General features: G+C 40.6%; 1 protein-coding gene across 5 annotated transcripts in view; it reads right to left on the minus strand.

Moving 5' to 3' along the window:
- Positions 1–25,192, minus strand: part of LOC128752516 (fidgetin-like) — a 94,234-nt gene that overhangs the window by 68,667 nt on the left and 375 nt on the right. The gene's annotated exons all lie outside the window — the stretch shown is intronic.

Genomic DNA, 25,192 nt, shown 5'->3' on the forward strand with positions numbered 1-25,192 from the left:
ACTTACACATCTAAATATGTTTTGGTTCACGCGGACTTTACAAACTTCAAGCAAGTTGAGGCTTTTCTTCCGCAGGACGTAATTTAGCACCTTCTGTCAAAATGGGCTGTCAATCCTCTAAAGTGACAACCCAAGTGAGAAGCCCTCAGTCTTCCTCTTTGCCCGCTCTATAGCCATTGTTCCCATTTTCAAAAAGAGTGAGTGCGATTGAGCAGCATGGGGGGTGGTGTACTGAAATACTGTGTATTTGTGTGTGTGCGTGAGAGTGTTTGTGTGTGTGGCGAGTGTGCCTGTCCAAGAGGTTGCCAACTGGGATTAGGGGGATGTGAATCAGCAATGGACCACCACAGTGGTATCCAGTGGTGAGAGTGTGTCCTCTCATTGCGCGCACACACACACCCATCCTCCACATTACCGCCGCCACTGAGTTCTTATTCACAGCCTCCCCACCCAGATCCACCCACTTCCCTGTCACTTGTTTCTGCCTCCAGCTTTAGCAGTCCCTTCTTCAGTTCGGCCTCAGCTCTCCTCCCAATTCAGGGGTCCAGGAAGACGAAGGCTGTCGTCCCGAATAAGCGTGTGCATGCGACTGTGTTGGTTATTCTCTGTAGTATAACAACATGTAAGTAGCTTAGATAAAAATTGCTTGTGTTAAAAACAAGTTCTACAACTTTTTCAGAATAAAGAGCAACTAATCTCCAAATCCAATTAAATGGATTGTGCAGATTATTCTTATTCATTGTCGCGGAAATATGTGTATGGACTTCTCAAAAGAGTTTTTTATTGATTCATTCATTTTTTTTGTTGTTGACAATAAAATGTATTCTGAGGTCAGTTGAGAAGTAAATAGCAATTGTTCCACCTGTAGCTGGAATCACATCATATTCACACAGTTCTGCTTTTTGTTGGAGTTAAAGTTGCTTTAAAAAAGGTGATTTTTATTAGCAGTTTAGATGAGTGACTTGGCAGAGGTCTGCACGGGGCCCTATTGTGAGGTTTGTTCTTCAGCAAGCAAACCACACATACTGATATAATAGCTTCAGATGGACATTTTAAATATTAAGGGTTTGTTTATCTAGTTGAGATACAAAAATGGGTGCCTTGCTTGTAACGCTCTGTTTACACTGAAAGAGTAGAGGATACAAATATGGTCAATACGCCTTGTGCACAACTCTGCTTTCAACTGAATAAATAATGATAAATCTCAATCACAGAAGCATTTAAAGCAGCTTAAATAGACCTCTCTGTTGGCAAGAGTTGCCATTTCATCGTGGCCAGACCACAAGACGCCAGACGATCTCCAGACTGAGACACAGACTTGTGGAGCACTTTGTCCCCGTTTGTGTGGAGATGTTCTCTTCCACTTACACTTAATTTGCTTGTCCTCCTTCTAGTGGAGGACACCTTAAAGTTCGGTTCTATTCACCCACGAGGAGTCTAATGGTGTTTTAAAACTTCAAAGTAGGATATTCATTTAACTCCAGGGAAGATGGAGAGTGTTTATTATCAAAGAGTGTTCTGTGTAGGCGCGAAATGTGTTATTTTGAAACATCTTAAAAGGCCTTTTATATATGATCACATTATCGAAACCAACTCATTCACTCAACAGCAGAAAATTGTTTGGAATGTTCCCTCATTACTGTATAGAGTAATGAGAGTCGTATAATTCAAGCCTATCGCGAGGTGACGCAGGAAACAAATATAAAATGCTGTTTAAGAAGATCTACATGGTGCAACACAAAATATCCAAATATGTCATGAATGATGCAAATCAACCTAAAATAATGAGGCCGACCTCACTCCTACACAGAAGCAGAGGTGAGCTGTGGATGCAGAACAGTGGGGGAACAGTGGGGAAGTGGCTGGGCCAAAATTGAGCGCTTATAACGTCCATAAAACTCCCCTAGAATCATTGGTGTGATGTGACAAAGCTCAAACTTGGCGACATGATGTTTGCCTGAAAATAAAATCCATACGTAACAATCCACACCTGGGAGTGGTCGAATGGAGAGCATCATGGGAAGTCGCCGAAGCGGAGTGTATTGTCAAGAGTGATGGCACCTCACCATTGTTCAATCCAGTGGCTAAGAAGGTCTGATATGATGCCGTAAGCAGGCAGTTAAAGATGACTTGCTATTGCGTACACTGCAGTGCTTAAACCGCATTAAGGAAAAAACACAGCACGCCCGGGGCGGTCTGTCAAGCTCACCTTGCCGTTTGTCCGGTGGATAGCAAGTAACACTATAGTTACCTCTGTCTCAGCACAAAGAAATGATGAAGGATTTTGATTTAGGAAATGAATAATACATTATATTTTATTAGGTTCATGGAAACAAATTATTAGGCTAAATTAGCTTTAAAAATGTCAGTCTAAGTCATAAATTCATAAAGAATAAAGTGTAATTGCACATCCACTCATGACTTTTTTTTTTTTATTTCAGGCATATTGACGCACTTAATTCTTTTCTGGGTTTTCTTTATTGGAAGTTGAGCTATAATCTTTTCTTTTTCTTTTCTTTAATGTTAACAAGGGTACAGTGTTTTGCAGCAATGTACTTATAATAATTGTAAAGACAAATGGTCCTATTTACAGAGGCGGTGAAAACGTAACTGAACGTAACTGAAAGTAAGCACTGATTTACACTGTTAGAGGAATAAATATTTAACACCATTTAATTGAGTTAATCTAATGAATATTTCTGTGAGTGATGCTGTTTTATATGTGACAATATGCTGCTTAAAAAGCACAAGAATCCAAGAAGGTTTCAGGATTACGCTGAATCAACATTGTGGTGTGAAGGAAACGCTGTTATCCAGCGGGTGAAGGGACAAAAGTGGTTTTGTTCCTGTCGATAGAAAAGGAGTAGGAGAGGTTGAAATTAATGAATTAAAGCAAAAAATAAATATGAGAAAGGTAAGAGGTGAATACCGGCAAGAAAAAGCTATATTAACAGCTCCTACGATTGTTCTAAAATAATCTTAAATTGTCACCGCATGACCCAGGCGTCTTCTCTAATTAATAACCCATTCATGTGGGAATGAAAAGAGGCTTTAAAAAGGGATCAAATGCTATCTTATATGAGCCATCTCCAAATCCTCTCTTTTCATAGCGAAGGTCTGATGTTTGGGGGGCTGCTTCCATGTGAAGCTGCCGTGTGTGTGTGTGTGTGTGTGTGTGTGCAGCGCTGAAGCTCCCTATGAGAAGGCCAGCTCTTAGTCTTCAGGGTGCCATCCTGTGGCAACATCAGAAGAAATGTCAAAGATTTTGAAGGCTTGGTTAAATACGACTGGATTTCTTTGCCTTAAACCTTCAATGACATTTTTGGCTGTCGGAAAGGTCAGCGTGCAGCTCCTGTGAAATGCTAGCTCTTTCGGGGTGAACTTCAATACAGAATGATAAATCCCTCGTTCTATTTTGCCCCCAAAAGCCTACCTCAGTGCCACAATAGCCCATCAACAAGTAGCAAAACACGCGGCGGCGGATGGCTGATTTTTTCTATTTCCGTCATGCGCCTGACTAATATCTCGTCCTGAAGCAATTGTGATTCATCATGAAAAAATCTCAGCAAAAAGCTATGTAATTACCTGATTATAGTATTGTTCATCTTTTGAAGTAGAATGGCGACAAATGGTCAGGAGAAGTGCAGATAAAAAAAAACAGCTAAATAAACTTCTCAAGGTTATGTGGATCCTTTATAAACAAAATATGTGGGAGCTGTGACTGGTCACGGTGAGGGGAGAGCACAGAACGTGAGAACTTTTCTTCAACTTCCAGAAGACCAACTCCTCCACAACTACAGTACACAATCCACTTGAACACTTAGAAAACCTAAATCCAGTTGACTATTATGGTTATGCCCACACGTGTATCTGGAAAATTCTTAAGTTGTTGTTTTACATGCTTGTCGTGTAACAAATCTATTTTCATCAACTGCCACATAGCTCTTGGGTTATGGCCAGTGGGCAGTGGTCAGGCTTTATAATAGGATTTTGACGTCCAAAGCCTCGGCCCAGCCTATAAACCACCACTCAGCCCATTCACCTGCCAACACACCATGTCAACGACTGAAAAAAACAAGATGTAAACATCTATCTGTACAAAAATAACTTCACAAAAACAAACATCTGAGTTAAATACTGGTTAACAGAGATGAACTCAGTAGCTGCCACAGATGCAGGAGTCTCCTGGGCAGTTGTTTTAGGGCGGTTTCACACAGCGCGCTCTGTCACGAGACAAAGCGGTTCTGGCTCAGAAGTCCAAAATGTGAACACAAGCGCGTCAGGTTTTGGCCGCGGACTTGATCCCGGCTGGAGAGCTGCACCTTGTCTCGGGAAACTCCACCCCCTCAGGTGACTCAGCGCTAGATGCCGGAAACAACGTGTACAGCACGAGTCCACACAAACTTGATAGATGCCAGGCAGTAAAGGGTCTGATCGCTGTCTGGCTGGACAACATGGTTCAAAAACAACTTGGCAAACTCTCTGAACACTGAGGTGTGCAGCTGCAGGAAAATGGTGCTGGGGAACGGGAGTGCAGCACGGTGGTCTGGAACTAGCAATGTGTGCGGGTGTTTGATGGCGCAGGTGTTTTCACCTTTATTAGGCTGATAAACATCTGATTTTATTGACAGATTTGCTTAAATGAATAATGCCGCACTCTGCAGTAACTGTTTTCACTGTTGTGATCACGCGGCAGCACAGCTGTCTGCATGAGGACAGCGAAGAGGAAAGACGCTGATTTTTTTCAAGTTGAAACTGAAGATCACCAGACTATTCATTGATCATTTCGCCGCCAGCTGAGGGGAAAAAAGGGACATCGCCTGAGGCACAGCAGGGGGCGACTCTGACTCAGGCCACCCGAGACAGAACCCGCAGTGCGAAACCGCCCTTACTCAGTTGATCGCTGTCCTGTCCCATGTTTTGGGACTGTGAGGGGAAACTATGGAATCAAACCTACAGTATATCGTCTTGCAGAGAGCATGCGCAACCCTCTAACACCCATTGCACATAGAGGAAGTAAAAATGTGATCCTCTATAGAACAAACCATATATGTTTTTGGTCAGCTTCAGTTGATGTGAACCATATCTGGTTGATGAGAATTCACTGCAAATAGATTTTTTTTTCGTTTCACGTGTCTCTGCCAGAGTATAATTAAGAGATTGATCATTTAACCGGCGACTGGTTTGCAGCCACTTTTCATTAGTCATATTTTCCTCACCTTGCCACACACGTTGATAGTTGGAGAGCTTTACAATTAAAGAGCAGAGAACGGGAATGAAATACACAACTTCACTCGTTAGCAGCTCAAGCTCACAGCTGTTATTTTAGCAGTGCTTGTTGATCTCCACCACGGCGATGCACAATTACTCCCTCAATACGATGCCACACAAAGACGATTTGGAGAGATGGAGAATCTGATGAAACGCATTGAACAGGAATTAAATCATGTTTTCCACACCATGGGTTCAGAAAATAGTGCTTGAGACACTGGAGAGCCCGACAGCGGATTCCAATCTGTGGGCTGAAATTGGAAATGAACAGCAGCGCCGTCTCTATTCTGACAGCCCTGTGTCAATAAAAGTCAGTTTCCCTCCAATGCTTCCCATCGCTGACCACAAAGGGACTTTTGTCAGCGGCAGCCAGCGCTCTGGATGGCTAATATTGTGTTAACGTGCAGAAAATGACAATTTGGTTTCAGCTATAATAAAGATTAATCTGAGAACACAGGTGGAGCGTAAACCACAAATAATATCTTTGGTGGGGGGGAAAAGCACCTCAGTGCCATATCGTACTGAAGTGAATTGGTCGTTTCTGCATTCCGAATGAACTGGGTCGACCGGCACTCTCAGAGGAGGAGATCATATAATGTGATTTATGTTTCTGGAGTGAATTATGGAAACACTGACCTTCCCTTTACATCCCATCAAACAGATAACTGGCCAGTAAGTTGCTGTTATGATAGGAGGAGGGGGAGAACACTGTCATGCCTGTTTACGTGTTCTGATGCAGGCCAATGGCAAATAGGACCAGATTCCTATCAGGCCGTTGCAGTTGATATATGAATACAAGTCAGAAATTTGGCTCTGGCCTTGTCTTTAAAGGGCTCATAAAACGTTTATTTCCAGAACGTCAACAGCATGTGGGGGTAATCCGGACAAACTGGACTGCTATTTTTACTGCTACTGAACAAAGTGGCATGAGCGTCACTGGGGCAGATGCTATGCACATGCAAACATGCTTCCATATATACAAAATTATCAACTTTTGTAATTCACATATCAGGCTGACAACGCTCCATTTTCCCCTCCAAATGTAACAATCCAATCCACTCAATTTTAGCACAAGTACATTTGCATCCTGTACTGATGTTGAAGACAGCCTTCAGCGCTGCATTTGGCGTGTTTTCATGGACTTCCTTCCTTCTAAGCCTTTTAGGGGGGGGCACCCCTTACGTGGCTCTCCTCCTTCCTGACAAAGAGGAGAAAGCCACGTGACTGGGTTTGAGGCTTTGAACAGCAACTGACACAGGCATAATCCTAGCGATGAGCCGGTGAGGCTTCATGAAACATTGTCCAAGATGGCGCTCTCAGTTTAAAGATGAGGTTTCATTGAAGTGGTTGTTCAAATACATTTTTGTGGAGTCTGAAAATCAGGACACTGTTTCATGAAGCCTCATCAGCCCATCACTACATTATCCTATAGCTTACTTCACCCCAACCTCTGTCCATCAATATATTACACCATGGGAGTGAGGATGGGTTTACACACATGTGCTTCGAATAAAGTTCCATCCAAGGAGCCTATTCAAAGCTCCCAAAGCCAAGGCACCATCATTTGGCCTTTCCCCAAATAGCCCTTTTGCATTGGAAAAACATGACTGACAATATTTCTCATTTTTCAGCCTTTTAGCAAATAGAAAAAAAATATGGAGCAATGCGAAATGACTGAAAAAAAGGAAATTTAACAGCAGACAGTGGAAAAATAGTGGGTCGTTCTGCTTTCCGTTGTTCATTACGAATTAACTTTTGTTTTTTACAACATTGCCTGAGGCTTATGTTATATTTTTCTGGCGCTCCAAGCTCCAACAGAGTAACACCATAGTAGTATGGCTGGATTTTACAAAAGAGACAGCAAATATAAAAAGTGTTCCAGGAAACTATTTGTTGCTACAAATATTTGAAATCGATTGCTTTCAGAGACAAAAAACACACCGATAAGACATAAATGTCACCGTCCACAACCAAATATAATTATTTGTTACACAGGACAAGAATTTTTAAAGAAATTTGTCAATGGCAGTGAGAGGCCACAGACCAACATCACCTGCACCTTTAGCAACCTTGGCTTGACACTAGCACGGAAAGTTCAGAAGTCAGACCTTCTTTGAGTACGCGGATTACAAGACGCACGAAAGAGCTCATGACATCGGATAAAAAGATATTTCACCAGAGTCTGAACAATTTCCAAGATTTGCATTTCGGCGATCTCTGCTCTGTGTTTTGAATTAATTTTACTTCATAAACCTCTTCAGTAGTATTCACGCATTTTCCCTGCAGTAGGATGCCGCGACAATACCATCTCAGACATTTTCTTTTATTGTTTGAAAAAAAAAAAAGAAACCTTCATCCCCCCCACCTTTGTTTGCACTTTGGATTAGCATATCAAAGAAATCCCATCGGGACCTGCTTTGCATATTTACATCTGATTAGTAACTTTAAATGAACATGTCAAAAATGGTCGAGTTTTCTTTTTTGAATGTGCGAGGACTACCTAGCTTGTATAATTAGTCGCAGCACATGTAACAGCCCAAAAAAACAAAACAAGCCGATTTCAAACAACACGAGAGGCACCTTTCATATTGCCTTTCATTAGGCGTACTCAAATATATCCTGTCTCACCTCTGGCCCCTCCACTTGCTAAATGAAAACTCCCGTCCAATGATAAAGACAAAAATATGTACTGTATGTTTGTGGTAATATTTCTTTGCAATGACATTAGGTCTTGTAAATTCTATCAGTTTGCCTCTGATGGGAATATTTTTAGATGTACGGTGGATGGGTTTTCGAAAAAAGCGAACGTCTGGGTTCAAGGTCAGGTAGTCGTGTGACAAAAACAATCTGTCTGCTTATCGTCATATAGTTCAAAGTCACAATAGGGTAAAGTGATATTCTGTCTTCCTACCTGACAGCCGAGTATGTCTCAATGCTGACATGTTATTCCTCTAATTCTGAAGACCACAAGTGAGATCTGAAACCAAATTTAAACATTTGCCTGCTTTTTTGTCACATGTGTGGAGGGGGGTGGGAGACTCAAGGGCCTGTGTCTTTTTGTTTCCACCAAGGTGAAACTTGACGTGTTTAACGTTCGGTGTGGCAGCGCGTGTGTGTGTGTGTGTGTGTGTGTTCCTGCCTGTGTGTGTGCAATTTTTCAGCGGCGTGTGCTGGAGGATGTCATGAAACTACTCCACAGTCAAACAGGCTCATGCAAGCTGGTGTATGGAAGCCTGATAACTAATAAGCTATGTTTGATACGCGCTTCAAAGTGTGGCTCCATTTTTGAGCTTGAAAAACAGTTCAATATCATGGCAGGTAAAATATTTTTACTTTGGGGTAGATTTAGAAAATGTATCAAGAGAGCGGTTAAGGTTTTACGTCATTTAAGGGATAAAAATATCGTACACAGCGATTAATGCTTACGGATTATTAAAAAAAAACTATGCTTCAAATGTATAATGTACTGGCTGCAGTAACTCTGTATGCAGTGTTCCATTGCGCTATTGCACTTCACCTTCTGCAGCTTCAGCGTATGGCAGGTATTTTTTTCCAGGACTGCCAACTCTCACGCAAATGAGGCTTGTCGGAGACTCTACAGCCACACTTCCTCTTTCTCATGAGATAATATACTCCCCAGTGTAGTGCTGTGTGGTGTCTAAAATCCGCTCCGATTCAAGTTGGTTTTATTTTATATGGAGCGCCAAACGGCACCACTTCCAGTTGGAGTGGAGAAGATCATTCTGACAGGAAATCAGCCAATGAAAATTGGTGTGAATTGGGGAAATTTTCGTAATAGAACATTGTGTAGACATTATTCGAATTTACTGTGAAAAAGCAACAGGATGATGGGAACTGCAGCTCCGCGCTGTATGTCTGTGCAAGTGTGGAGGACTTCAGTTCTCATCTTTAATTGTACTTTTGACACAAGGAACTTAACACTTGAGGCTGTTGAGTCACGTTATGGTAGCGCTACTGCGCGGATTTCATCTCTCACTAACCAACACTGTATATAATTCTAACCTCAGGTGGATCAATTTGCTGTAACAGTAGACCATAGTTTTGGAAGCACCTTTTATGTGGTTCGCTGTGTTCTGTCATCTATTTGAGTTTTATCTGAGATCTTGGGCTGGAAGTCCAGATTGCCAGTGTGTCAGCGTGTTGACGCGCGTTGCTGCACATGCGCAGTTAAGTGCGTAACTAGATTCAACTACCCATTCTGGCAGAGGCCAGGTTCTTCCTGCTCACACCATTATTACAGCTGAGATTTAGTCTAAAGTGCAGTCCAGGGTCTTTAATCCTGCACTGTGCTGGATGGGAATGTTTATGAAGTTGGTACATGAAGCCAAAAATTGACCCAAAAATTCTATTATGTCAATTTCATTTTGCATTTGGGTTAGGGTTAGGACTCTCCAAGCTCCTCAAGCAGCAAACAACCGAAATCGTAATTGGTGAATTGACCATGACATAACATTTCCCATAACATAAAATTATACATCCATGTATGACATTATTCATCATATCGAACTACATATGTAGCAATTCTAAACACATATACAAATATATTAAATGAATAAATATTGTTTAAATGTATCTTTGTTTCAAGGAGACGCTTCCAGTATCAATCCACAATTTGTTTCACCTTGATGATGGCAAACTACTTGAAATGAAATGAGGCTACCATCCACACAGACTACGGTTCCTAATCCTTACTTGAATCACAAGCTAAGAACTACTCTTCTGTTGCCACTTTGTGAAAGACGGAGAAAATTAAAAAAGCAGATTGAATAGATTTGCATCTAATATGAAGGGGTATGAAATGTCAGTGGCCATGGTTCTCAGAAAGAATCCGATGGATATCCCACATTGACTGGTTTGAGGTTGGAAAGTTGCTGGAAGATCAATGTAATTGCCATTATTCTATTAGAATATTATGCTTCTCGATGTCTTAAGCATAATCTACAGTGTTGGCAAGATGAAGTGTCACCTTCATTCTGACGCTTCACAGCAACGTCGACCAATGGAATTATCTCCATTCTGGTTCTCTAGTTACAATGACCAGGGAAGCGACGAGTGATTCAACAAAACAAAGACCATCAGTACGATCAAATCAAAACACATTTTCACCATCAATGTCTTTGAAAAACAAGAAATGTTCTGCTGCCTGGCTTGTTATTCAAATCTCAATGGAAACGCCAATTTATGTGCACATAAAAACCAGGAGATCTCCGCCTGAAAAGTTAATTATCACATTTATATTTACGTTGAATGAGTGAATACGTTATTGCTAATTGGAGTCTATTTTGATTCAGTATTCCTGCCTGCATATCGTCACCGGTTCTCAGTGGGATTGCACGTGTGTGTGTGTGTGTGCGCAGCAGGGCTTGCTGCCCGCACATTGGCATACCAATGAGTGGGGTTAAGAAGGCACGGCTCCTCGTGGAGACAGCGTTCCTTCAGCAGACCCAATCCACCAACTCTCCATGGACCTATTTCCAAAAGCTGCTCCTAATGTGGGCTTGTGTCAATCACCCCAACAGACAGTCCCCCCCCCGACTCATACACCTCTCCTGTCCATAAGAAAGAGTTGTACATTAGGAACCAGGGGAGAGCACCTCACTGTGGAGAGTCCTCATGTATTCTAATGCCATTAAAAATGCTACTTAAATAACAGACGGTGCACCTTTTTGTCTTTTCAAAGAGCTGAAGTCTGACATCTAAGAATTTGGATGTCTTTTGTCTAGGTTTGTTTGTTTAGGAAACAAACAAACCTGCTCCGTTGGCAGCTGGACGGGGGCTACGAAATGGAGTGACATGTTTATGTGACAACTCCACTTGACAGTTCTGACACTCCATAGCCAAACATCATCAAAAGGATTGACAGTATACCTGCTTGAATTTGAGGAGATACCTTTTGGCTGACGAACGTACACTTAAATGATGGTAATCTATTGTTTTCTTTGTGTAAATATTCAAGTGTTTTTACAACATGACGACAGCTTTGTTTGGCAGCTGAGACTTCAGCTGCTCAACTTCCACTGCAGTGTGTTCAAAAGTTTACCACAAAGACAAAGATGCCATTGAATCAAAAAAAAATGTTGGGTGGTTTTAGAGATGCTAATCATATAATTTAGATCTTCCACTGGCAAAATAATGATTTTGAGGGATATTTTTAAACAGAACTGTAACATAAATTTAAGATGATAATGCGTAAATAGTCTCATAACTGATACAAATCCTCTGAATTCATACAGAGGAAGGCCGACTAAAAACAACAGCATTAAATAATAAATATTTCAGCAGTTAACACAATAAGGGAAAATGCCTGAATCACATCCTGATTAAACTAGAATTTAATTCGAAAATTAAATAAATAATCTGTGACTTCCCTAGAAGTCTATATGTCAGGAGAATTTCCACAAGTCAGATGAAAAGCATGAGCCTTCAGTAATGCAACACTGACACTTTTATCAGATTCAAGGGATGAGGTTGTTCACCCTTGGTGATGGAGTTTTACACCTCTGTTCTGCAGCATGCTCTAATTTCTCCCTAACACCAAGGAAATAATCACTTTATCAACGTAAAAACATAAAAAGTAAGAGAGCCTGATTTTATTTTTTACTGCCAGCACCATAGCTAAGTCATTATACCACTGTAAGAAGTCACTATGAGGTGCCACAGCTGTCTTTCTCCATGGCCAAGGATTCAATCTTGTCCATGGTCAAATTGGACATGCTTTTCTTGGTGGCACCGCAAACTTCAAATACCTGGCTGCTCCAGGCAGCAAGATATGGACAAAAAAAGTGATCACGATAAATGTTGTCATTGCAGCGATAATGGCAACTATCACGATACATACATTTTCATTCTATTCCATGCGTTGGACACACCACACTCGCTCTTGAAACTGTTTTATGATGAAAATTATTAGTGGAGTTTGTCTCCATTCACTCCACTCCACACACTCCAACATCAATATTTGTTTATGTTTAAATATAATAGTTAACTAGGTGTAGAGATGACAAATTCAATGTTTGTCATTTTATGTTGTATCTCAATAAATGAACATTTAGTCATATTCTATTCTCCAAATCATTATACAAAGTGCCAGTCCTTTGTCTGGTGTGATGAAAAACATTTTCACAATTCTCTCTCCGAAAATGGTTGTTTTTCTTTGCCTTATTGAAGATTTCACAAATACTTTGACCACTTTAGAATTTATTGATGGTCCCTAACTGATGCCAGGTCGTAGCATTAGCGCTGCCTGTGTGAGTGTGTCCGCGATCTGTGAACCCTAATGGGGATGCGGTAGAGGACGCTGCCACCAACACCGGAGCGGATGTCCGTCCAATATCCAACTATTTTCATCACGGTGTTTCGCCGAGGCGCCAGTGCAGCAGGAGGCCTGCATGCATTGATATGAACCAAGGCAGACGACCATGTCAGAGAACCTATGAGGACCACTCCATCTAACAAAATAAACACAGATCCAGAGACTCAGTATCGACCAACGTCATTATCAAAGGTTCCCTGTATCAAAAATAAGTTTCAAGTCCACCACACTCTCCGCTGACACACGGCGGCGTCGGCTGTCAAACGCGGTGGAGCTGGAGTGCGTGGCGCGTCGCCACGGTCTCGTCATGTTCATGTATGCAGGTCCAATGCAGCGAGTGTGTCACGTGTTTAGCTAATTTATCGTGAGATGCAGAATTGTCATCGTGGAGATTGTGTTTAGCGGTATACCGTGTACGCTAAATTATCGCCCATCCCTAATGCACGTGGATTCAAACTCATCCACTCCAACCATCTGTGCAGCTATTATAGTGAGGATGAGCTATGCAGAGCAGGTAGGTGTAAAGACAACTGTTATGCAGTGTCTCGCGGTAAAATCCATTTGATTCATGTTTTATTGATGTTTGATTTATCTCCACACTTAATTTGCCTCATGTAAAAAGAACTTGATAACTCAATTAATTCTGAAAAACGTATGGCACGAGGAGAATGTCTATTTTGAAAAGATTAATTTAAGATAAAATGTTGAAGGCTGTTCCCGACTCACGATCATTGTCCTCTGAAAATTACCTTTTGAATATGAAGTCTTTTTTTTGTTCTCACCTGGAAATTAAGTTTTAGCGCATTGAAAGTTAAACAAAGCTCTTTAATTTGTGCTAATTTATCTATTCATATTTCTAACTGCACCATTAGGTTTCTTTTCGGATGTTGAAGTCAAAAGAAACAGGGCTGGAGAGTTGTAGCCTGTGGAAGATTATTAAGTGTTTGAAAAGTTGCAGTATGATGTCCGAGCTTGAAATACTGACTCCAGAGAGGTGAGGCAGCGCGGCAGAGGTAATGAACAATTCAGATTCTTGTTTGTGCCTGCTGCTATCGTATGTTATTATTTATTGAGACACGACTGGCTCCAGCAGCCTTTTGTTTTAGCCTTTATCCACACAATCCAAGTTACGTAATTTATTTTGTATTCAGTTGTTTCTTCCCCCCTCATACTGTCTCTAACCTCACGTCTGGATTTTATAAAACCTTGCATTATGAAACTTGTCATGAAGAATTTAACTCAGTATATGATGCAAAGATGAGACACTCTTCTTTTTGGAAGTTTAATCCTTTTGTCTGGGCCGTGGCAGTAATAGCGCAGCGTTCTAAGACTGAGTTGGACAAAACCTTTGTATTCAAATCTAGTAAACCTTAAATACCACGTCCAGTGTAGCAAAGAAGGACCTGCATTGAGATCTGTCCAGTAATCTGCATCAAGTACTGGACAGTCCTATAGGTCCTACAGCGGCACGAAGTGCAGACAAAATCATTTCTCTGTGGACAAAAACAACGGCGAGCGCAGACAACAGAAGTTGCCTGGACACGGAAATGGGCGATGGTAACAAAGATCATTGCAGATTGGCCTAACGATTTGTATACTTTTTCTGTCTGTACTACGGTATCGCCAGAACTTACTTCACCGTGATGAACCCAGAAAGTAAATAATTCATAATATCTAACTTTGGACACTGAAACGCGGCCATACTTGATATGCTATCCGGGTTTCCCAACATCCACCTGAGCCAGCGAGCGTTGTAGACGAGGATAATAGTAGCAGGGACATTCAGGATATGTGGATATTCCCAAGTCAAGGATAAAAGGACAGCAATTGCGGGAGAGTTGTGTGGACCCAGATGGCTGTAAGAACTCTGCTTACTCCAAAGCTCTGATAGAACCACGGCCAAAATTCAGATTGAAGTCGCAGGTGTCCGCCACCTTGCTGCGTAAAGTAGTAACTACATCAGGCTTCGTATTTGCAGCGATGTTGCTAGTCAGACGGGTTTAGGTGAAGGCATAAGCAGTTCATACGGCAGACCCTCCAGGAAATTGCACTGTTGCAATTCCAACCAATACCTGCGAGTTCTGTGAGGTGCTGCAATTTTGTCCAATCACCGCTAGTTTTACACCAATTCCACCAATGACTTGAGTCTCCTTTCGCCCACCCCCCTGCGCGGCATCATATTCCCTCCTTCCTTGTTGAGATGAAGTCACGTGTGACGCTATACGCTCACATTTGCCCAGAAATATTGACACAGAGTGTCGCGATTCGGATGTGAACAATTCTGAATCCAAATGTCCAAATTCCCATGACTGAAATGTAGAGTACACAGAACTAAAAAGCGGAACTCACTAGTGCAGCGTCACCTGAACACTATACCTCGTGCAACCTAGTGCTGTTTAACAAGCTATTTTGCATAGGTCCTTATTTCCTGTCATGTTGAAGAACCAGACATGATATATATATATATATATATTTATATATGAAAAGTCAGCAAAACCCTCAGAGACTTACAAGTAGGGTGTTAATACTGGGGTCGTAGTTATGTCACTAGCAAGAAAGTGTAACCTTTTTGGTTGGTAAAAACAAAAATGAAACAAGGTTGTGAGCTGTACCAGTAAAACCTAAAAATTGCTGACTCACATTTAAACAGGACATGAGCTTGATAAACAAAGTGGCTTCCACATATCAGACATGGCAGGAGATTTACTGTGAAGCCCGGTGAAGGAATCTATCATTACTGTGCACAGCCTGATGGTATGTGTGACTTTAAAATTAATGACAGAAGCACTTTGACTTTTAGTCCATCTGAAATTTTCATTAAATTTCATTATTCAGCGGTCTCAGTGGCCCTGAATTAATAAAGTCTAGGTATCACTCCATGAATTCATATTACTTTTGAGAATGATCGAGGTTGCCTCATTTTCAAATATTTACATTTTATATACCTTTATATGTTTTATTAAAGGTCTGATTCAAACAGTCCCATTGGTGCTGAAGCAGAACTTTTCTTCGGAAACTGATTTTGAGGACAAAGTGGAAGACACAGCTGGTGCATTGTAAGGCTTCTTACAAGCCTCCACCCTTGCCCAATACGAGCACACGCACATACACACGGAACTATTTTACGGCTATTGCAGAAAAAAAACACCACATTGGTCTTTTCTATTCGTAACCAACATTGCATTATAGGGAATCACATGCACAGCATTTTTGTGGCATCTCATCTTGTTTTCTTGATAAGATAGAGGCACATAAACAATGGTGCACTTTAAGTATCGCCGACACCAACATCAAATGACACTTAAGTAGAAAGAAGAAATACTGGGTTTTCATTCCATGTACACCAAAAACATGCTGACGAGGTTCTCATAAGTGGGTCAAAGGTCGCTGCCATCTTGTGACGCCACTGGAGGCACCAAACACCGGTGCACTGTGCGCTGAAGTAGTGGAAGTAACGGAAATATCAGCTGATAAGGAGAGATTTTTGAAGAAGAGAAGCAGATTCACGTGAACCAAGGACTTGCTTTGTTGTGGAAGCAACGACTCAAGACTATTGTGAGAGGATGAAGTGTCTGAACAGAGGCGGACAGTAACACTGAACACTAACGCTGTAAATGGAGTGTAAAACTCTCTTCAGAAGGTTCAGCAGGACAAAACATGTCATGCGTTTGGGTCAACAGTGGGACTGACTGGGTCGAGAATTGATGCCTCCTCACCCATGTTTTTGATAGCTTCTCTGCTGTTTATATTGAAAAACCCTGGGCATTTGCAGCCGATTTCCAAATGCATTTGAGGCAAACTTTCAGGGCAAAATCATCCTGCAAAGCAGCCAAATGTAGATGGCAGCCACTCGTCCCTCATTCTTTAAACTGGCTTCTCCCATTGCTGATGACGCTCTTCATCATTTGGTTAGAAGAACAGGCTTCCATGCTCACTGGGGAACATCTAGCTGTCATCGCCATTTCTCCTCTGATCCTGAAGCAGAAGAGCTTTTTGACCTGCATTCTAATGGTGCACCGACAGGACCCACCTCCAGTGACCTCACAATGGCTGGTTTCTGGTTCTGACTTTGATGCACTTTGAACTAGATTTACACTTATTTAGTGCTGTAATTCAACAGAACCACTTGTGTAGGCGATATATGATCATTTCATGTTGCATATTTCGGCATTGTTTCAAAGGCGTGTCAGTGATACTCTCAATGTCCCTTTATCACCTCATCTCTGAAGACAAACCACGAAGATTAGCCCTAAACAAAACAATGTACAATGACTGACAGGGTGTCATCACTTAAGACTGTGTTGAAATTCTTCCTCTTTTTTTTTTACTTTGAATCCATCATTGATGTAGTAAATGTCCATCATCTATAAACATTGTCGACTGTTTCATTTCATTTTATGACCGATTTTTGTTTGAGCCGGTGGAAAAGTTGACTATATAGCAATTAACTGATACCTTGTGTAACTAAGAAAAGACAGGCAAAAGTAGCTCCACAGCAATTATTTTATTGTGGAATTACAAAAGCACTTTGAAACAACTTTTTCCACATTAAACGAGGTGGAAAAACTGGCAGGAGGCAGGCGCATGAATACAAATTATACCTGAATGTGCAACGATATTTTTTTCTGGCAGACTTATGGGGGCACTTTCCTTGTCTTTCAGGTGCATTATAGGAAAAATGTGATTTTTTTTAACATAATGCATCTCCTCGTTCTCAAGGTTTTTCTGCAGGTTTTTAGAGAGATTAATAGTTCTAAGAAAATGTCACAGGTTTTGCATTAAATGCTTACATGAAATCACATTATGTTTGTTTACCCTGCAGTTGGTGGTACAGGGTCAAAGGTACCTCAGGAGGGACCTCTGGAGAGATGAAGCAGACACGAGCACCTGCTAAAAGAAACCCTCTCCTTAATAAATTCTTTAAATGAGATGTACGTAGTTGCCTGTCGTAACACACAAGCAATGCTTTTCGCTGCATCTCTGAGATGCTGATCCTTCACCTTTAACACATCACACAGTATGTTAAGACGTAGGGCCTCAATGGAACATGAAGAAAAGGGTCCATGCCGCATACACTTCTGAAAGAAAAGGTCCGCCTTCCATAGAAGCAGCGAAGGACTGAGGCGCGGGTTGAATTTTGGGCTGCTGCAGGAGAATTGCGAACCCAGGATGCGCTTGTCAACACAGACTTCAGAGTCATTATGTGCTTTTAGAGATTGTCATTTATCATCTGCTGAAAGTGAACTACTTCTTTCTGTGCGCCAACTGACCTATGATGGATCTCAGCCAGATATTTCTGTTTAGTCTTGTTTACTTCCTTTTGATAAAGAAAAAAAACAGAATTACTACACAAAGACATAAAATGTTAGAGGAAACAAATAGGCCTGCACCGATCCTTCAGCCGACCGATTTATTGGTGGCGAAATGGGCATTTATGACGTCATTATGATCTGCCGATCAAATGACAAATATACGCCTTTCTAAGAGGCTATTTATATACATAAGTGCTGTTTAAAAAAATCGATTTTCTGATTCTGAATCGATTCGTATATTAATTCCATAAAATCGATTCGTAGGTCCAAAGATCGGATTAATTAATTTACGTTTTAACACATATTCTCTGGGTGAAGTCCAACCCCTTTGACGTAGGCGCACACCTGGGACACCAAAGTCAAAACAACATGCCTCCTCACAGTGGCAACACTAGCAACGTGCCGGGTTTGAAAACGCCTGAAACGCTCATAGCAATGGTCTGGCACCATTTTGGGTTCAGACGCGACCAAACCAAAAATGCGCTCGACAAAAGCATAGCAATTAGCATGTTATGCCTAATGGAGGTATTGGAAATGTTGCAGTATTGCGGAAAAATGACCCACCTCACGAGTCACGTGACGCGCATCACCCAGAGCTCCTGTCCAAGCCATCCACCGGGCCACAACAAATGAAACTCCAGCGAACTTTACCACTACCGGATAGTTCTGCACGCTCTGTCAAAATAACTGAAGCGATTGCGGGCTTCATTTGCAAAGATATGCACCCGTCTTCCGTCGTTGAAAACGAGGGCTTCAGGCGGCTAATGAAAGTAACAGAGCCACACTACGTTACAGTGTCTGTTATCCCAAACATGCACCAGTCAGTGAAAGAAAACGTGAAAAGTAAGCTTCAGTCAGCAGTCAGGGGGGCATTACAAGTGATGCGTGGACATCTTCGCAACCTTACACGAGTCTGACAACTCACTATATTGATGAGGAGTGGGACCTCTTGTCGTACGTACTACAGACCACAGAGAACTGTTTACATACTGACCAATGACCGTCAGGTTGCTGTGAAGTCAGTCACCAGCACTCTGTTTACATTTTCAATGGCTGAGAATATCTTTTATTCATTTTGGTAATAAAATAAAAACGCATTAGTATTAAACAGCAGCATCTTTTGGGTGAATTTTTAATGTCATATTTCTAATAATGCACCAGTCCCATGAGCAGTCACATCTGGCTTCTGTGTCTGGATCTTTATTATCATTTACTATGAATCCTTCATTCATTTCCTGTTGAATGTCAATATGATACTAGTATTAATACGTTGTGTAACTTGTCATGTGATCATGCCAACAGCTCAGAAAATGGTTTAAATACTAACCTGAATCGAGATCGGATCGGATCGAATCGAATCGTGATAATCGATTCTAAGTCATTGAATCGGAATCGAATCGATTCTTGAAATTAGAATCGATACCCAGCCCAAATATACATATATTTTTTACATCTCAATGTAAAAATGACAAAACCGTAAAATCACACTGCTTACAGACCTGCAGCCAAAGACATTCGCCAATACAAAAAATGACAAGTGAATTGCAGTTCACAACGTGGCTAATGAATGAAAACTAACAGGAGCGAACCGCAGGCAAAACCAAGACTAATGGAGTTTATAGTTGTGGACTGTTGTTGAAGGCTGGAGCTTTCAGTAGCTAATAGCACACCTGGAGCCCAGATACTCATTCCCTGGACATGTGGTCGATGAAAAGACGAGCGAGGAGTCAGGTTATAAGGCAACATTCTGGTATTTAGCAAGAGATGAGTGATGTTTGTGGGTATGATCTGTTGAAAACACTTGCCTTTTGTTGTGTTTAGTGGTTATTTATTTTGCTTTAAAAGTTGCTATGTTTTCTGCAGTGTTGTTCTGTACTGCTGTTGTTTAATAGGGTTGTGTATTTAATAAAAAAATAAATAAAACTGTGACTTTTGTGTGTCATTTAGTTGTGAAAAAAAAAATCAAAAAAATCAGCAATTGCTATCGGCAAAAAAAAAAGATGCCTACAATGCTACACCCTAGAAATAAACTTCACAGCCTCAACACAAAAAAACGCTAGGTCTGATGCAACACAAGAGGAAATGTATCTTAGAAGTCAAATTTGACAGAGAAAAATAATTCATAATAATAACACGAAGGAACTTTCTTTCACAGGGTACATTTTTCATTGCACCAAATGAAGGGGCACCCCATTATGTAATGTGATGTCATAACTAAAATATCCATGATGACAGAGACTAAATGAGAAACTTCAGGATATAATGACAAAAAATGCTGTTTATTCAACAAAGAGTTCCCTCATCACTGGAGCACTTCGACCCTGAGGAGTCAAATAGTAATTATAAATCTGAGTAACTTTAAATGAGCACTTCTTGCTAATGCATTCCAGATCCCTGCTGTGGTTTCACATGCAATGCCGTCGTATTTTTTTTATCAATCCTTTTTTAAGACACCAAAAAGAGGAATTGGGAGAATGAGGTTCATTACAGTCTGGTTTAAACAAGCAATGGCCATGAATCAATTCTATTTAATTAAATACTGAATTTAGGACAATTTAATTTTGCTGAAGGTTTTTTTTTTCATGAACTTGGGTAAGGCTAACCCTGCGACGTCTGAGTGAGCCTTCCCTCCTCTTCTCTGCTCATGTGCATGACAGCTGTGAGGAAGGAAACGCTGGTGCTCTCTCCCAATTCAACAGCGAAAGAAGTCACGACCTCATGCAAAGTCTGCTCAGAAGCTGTTGCAGCTGGAGGTAACCGAACGACGCGTCCAGCAGAGTCAAAGAAATGGCTCTGCTATGCGTGCAAGTGCATCCCTGAAAACTGCTAGTTTACACATTGTGTTCCTAACAACAACAAAAGGACACGGTGGAGACATGGTCCTCATCTTCACACTGGAAAAGGTTTGTCCAGATTTCAAAACTTTCAAGCACAAGTTTGACCCACCGAGCTGCAATATTTTGCTTGGGCTGTGTTGCCTCACCTGCGCAACTGTTGGTAACACAGGCTTGGTTGTTTTGTTGTACTTTTTTGTGCACCAGTGATTTTGTTCAAATCTCAACAGGGAAACTCAAAACAAAATAAAACCAAAATCAACTTATTTATTTTCAGTCAAAATAATTCTCAGGACCTGAAAATTAAATGGACTAAAATCTATTTAATTTCTGGCCATCTCACCCAGTCAGAGAGGAAAAAGTTTACTGTTAGTTTTAGCTTTATCTTCCATGCAAGTTGAGGTGATATGTGTTCTTGTATTCATCATCTATACAGCTTTTGTTTTAATATCCCTTTATGGACAATGTTTAGCGAAGATATATAGATTTAGTCAATGCCTGCAACAAAGACTATGTTGGTTTTTGTTTTACTATTAGTGTAAAGTGTCTTAATAAGAGCTAATAATATCGACTTGCTCTTTAGGGTCATGAACATACTGTATACATGATGCCCATCTCTTGTTAAATAAATATATTTAAAAAATATTGTAAGCCAGCGATGTGGAAAAAACATGCTCATTTCTTTCAGCATTTAATCATACAAGGATAATATTGGGCTGTTTAATGTCAATGTGTACAACAAGTTAAATACAACGACTTATCCTGACTAAAAATTGTGCTTGTTTGTGTTGTCAAGTGTCAAGATTTTTAATTTAAAGCTCCTCTTGATCTTTGATTGATCCATTTAGAATGAAGCGGAACGCTAAAGAATTGTTATTTCCTAATTATCCACTGGTTCATAATGTGCAAATTATTGACGGATACATACAGTAAATGACTAACTGCTCGTCGAGCGACAATTGAAACTGGGATCACAGGGCTTTCAGGAAAAAAAGACACGTTGAAGTTGTTCATTAAATGGGAAACTGGGCTTTGGATTACGTATGACATATTAATGACTCATTTTGTAATTCATTTATATTTCATTGAAATACAAAAAAAAATGAAGTTGAAAGGGTTCATGCATGTGAAGAGACAAATGTAACTAATTGTCACATAACCTCAAATTTGGGGCCATGCAAGTGTCTAAATAATGGCAGCTAATTTGCCTTGTATTGTGCTGCTTTGATGGGCTTAAATTGAATGAGTCAGGATCCATTCTGGCGTAATGTGAAAGCCGGGGCACTGGTTCACACTGGAGACATTCAAGGTTGAGCTCCTCCAAATGAAGGAGGGAAGAGATTTAAAGTAAGGCTGCAGAGTCAATGGACGACTGCCTTGCACAACTGCCACGGCGGCCAAGTAACCTTGAGTTATTGTTTCTTTTTTATCCCCTCTCTGCATTGAAAGCTTTTCTTCTCTGCTTGTCTGTTAAAATATATGTATTTGTCACCAATGTCACAATCATGCTGCAAAAAAAAAAAAAAAAAAAAAAAAAAAAAAACGGAGCCGCAAATGAGACGGCGATCCTGCATTTGTGGAGACTGATGTCTCTAATTGGGCTTTTATGACTTACAAACTGCATCTTCCTTTTATTTCATATAAATGTTTTATTTCCTTCCCCTCCGGCGTTTGTTTTTCTTCCTTCATGCCACGCTGTGGAGTGACATTGAGCCTCTCCCTGTCGGGGTGCTCTCTTGTCTCACTCCAGTGCACATTTTTGCTGTCCCCTCTCCTCCACTCCCCATACAAGGGGCTTTTGACTGAATACATTATCTGAGCTGTTGTTGTGTTTGTTGTTGTTTTAGCATCCAGGAAAAGAGATGAATTATTAATGATCACAACCAAAAAAAGGGGGGAAGGAAAGAAAGCAGAGGTTTAAATCTTTTTTTTTTTTTTTTTTTTTTAGAATTGCAGATGTTTGTGGAGTTTAGTTGTGATCACAATGTAAAAAAACGTCAATATTCATAAAGTGTATATGGAGAGTCTCAGACAGCCACATATTTAATAAAACATTTACCAGCCCTGAATGTAAACAAAGATGATTTTTTTTTCTAAAAACAAAATACAATTTGGTATTTTTAATAAACCAACAGGGATATGCCGCTCTGTAATTATAGAAGTCTATTAAATACGTTTGCTTACATATTTCATAGCATTTCAACGACAAAAGATAGATGTGTATGTCGGGTAAACCACATGGGAGACTGTAACACTTCAACAAACCTAAACCGAATGCCAAAAACCCAGACGTTACTAACTGAAAACTCCTGCAAAAAAACTTGTATTTTTCACTTTATTATTATTACTGATGGCACTGTTTGCTTATTACATCAGGATTGGGTGTGATGAAGAATACTGCATAAAAGAAAAATAATCTTCTTTTAAAGCAAGAAAGGTGTTGACCTCAATCTATTGTGAAACTGATGAAGGTTGCATGCCGTTAAAATGTGGCTATTTGTTGCTTGACATCATTTTCACTATTAAAAAAAACGATTTTGCATTTATTCAATTAACTGCATCATGAGAGTTAAACAATGTTTGAGCTTCAACGATACATTTGTTTGACACATTAGTGAAGGTATTCAGCTACTGGTTTTTGTGTTTGTTCAACCTGTTACTTAATGCATTGCATTGAGTTTTATTTTTAGAAAAAAAGAGATATGTACATTAAAAAAATAATACTTGCGACAAGTTTAATACATATTAGTTTCAGAGAACTTCGTTCAGTCAGGACCGTGAAGTTTAAATGAGTGTCGACACCAAATGCGATTAGAAAGCAGCGGTGAACCGACTGCACGTCTGCGTTCTGGGACCAGAAGCAAGTATTACGGTGCCCCCTATTGGTAACGAATCCGCACTGCAGGTAGACAGGGGTCCTGTAATAGGAGACTAACTTCAGTAGCTCGTCTTCACTGAACATTCAGGAGGGCAGTGTCCTGTATTTTCATTCGTTGTTGGACATAATTCCCATCGCAGAAAGTAATTACCACTCAAGATGAAAGACAATAATTCAATGATTCGAGGCGAAAAACACAATTTATTATTCAAACTAAAACACCACATCCTGCAGAGGCCTGTAAAGCTTCTAACAGGGAATCCAGAGATGCGATAGTTTCAAACAATGCAGCTCAGTTTTGGGCATCAACGTTCCCCGATCATTTGTATTTATAGCTCCACTTTTCTTGCCTCAGCCGCTGAAGAAAAATAGACCCGCCTGTTAGGAGTTTAGCGCTTCAAAGAGGAGGTAAATATCATTTCCATAACATTTGAACCAGTTAACCACGAGCACAATGCAGAGAAACACTACTGTAAGCGCCTGACAATGCCAATGAGGCAGGAACTGTGTGATTTGCCGCTTCGCCAAAGAGGAGGGAAGCGAGCGCAAACATGGAGGAGGTGAAAGGTCAACTGTGCTCTCCCTGCATCACTTTCCAAGCAAGCCCCCTCAAGCATTGGTGATGTTTTAGGCAGCCGAGCCTCACTTTGGGGGAGGCCTGATGGATTCCGCTCCCAAGGTGAATGAAAAGAATAGCTGCACTGAGAACACTGCTCTGGGTGATTCATCTATTGATTATTTCTCGCCAAGCATGGACGTGCCATGTAAACACACATATATTAGCAGGCTACAATGCACAAGTGCACCTCGATCACACATCCAGTGTAGCCAGTCAAGCATGCCTGGGGCCTGCTCGCTCTTTTATAATCAGATTCGGACTGGCTAGAGCTTGTGGGCATGTTTAAACCACAAAGCAGATACATCTGATGGAGGACTAAATACAGATGAATGGAGAGATGAAGGAATAAATAAATCATAAATAGGCATTACCGGTATTTGTGTAGTCCAGCTAGTGTTGTATTGATTTAAGTTTTTTGTTTATTTGTGTGAGCAGAAGGCTCCTGCATGTGGGCCAGATGACAACGCCAGGCCTGATGCGGTAAAAGAAAACTGTTACCCTGAGTGTTTGTTCCACTTTTCACCAATACAAACTTTTTAGCAAATGATGTCTAATACATTTTGCTTAAGTTATTGTTGAACATGCTCATCCCGGAAATGGCCTTCAAACCAACCCACATAAATGGAGTTAAAGCTTTTTGTTTGTTTGTTTTTGGTCATTTATAGATCCTCCATCTTGAGGTGTAAAGATAATTTATGTAACAACAGCACCAATATGGCATTAAACACAGTGAAAGTAAACTCTAAACATCACCATGGGAGTTATTGAATCCAGTCATAAAGGACGCAATGTTGTAATATTGAACACAAAAGATCATAAGAAAAATCCATTAACACAAAAACTGCAAATATGAAAAGTTTCAAATAAAGGTACTTAAGTTACAATTGGTCAGATGCTACACATGCACACTTCATGAGTACTATCAGATGTTAAACCTAACGGCTT

Source organism: Synchiropus splendidus, chromosome 1 (assembly GCF_027744825.2).
Source record: "Synchiropus splendidus isolate RoL2022-P1 chromosome 1, RoL_Sspl_1.0, whole genome shotgun sequence".
Lineage (NCBI taxonomy): Eukaryota > Metazoa > Chordata > Actinopteri > Syngnathiformes > Callionymidae > Synchiropus > Synchiropus splendidus.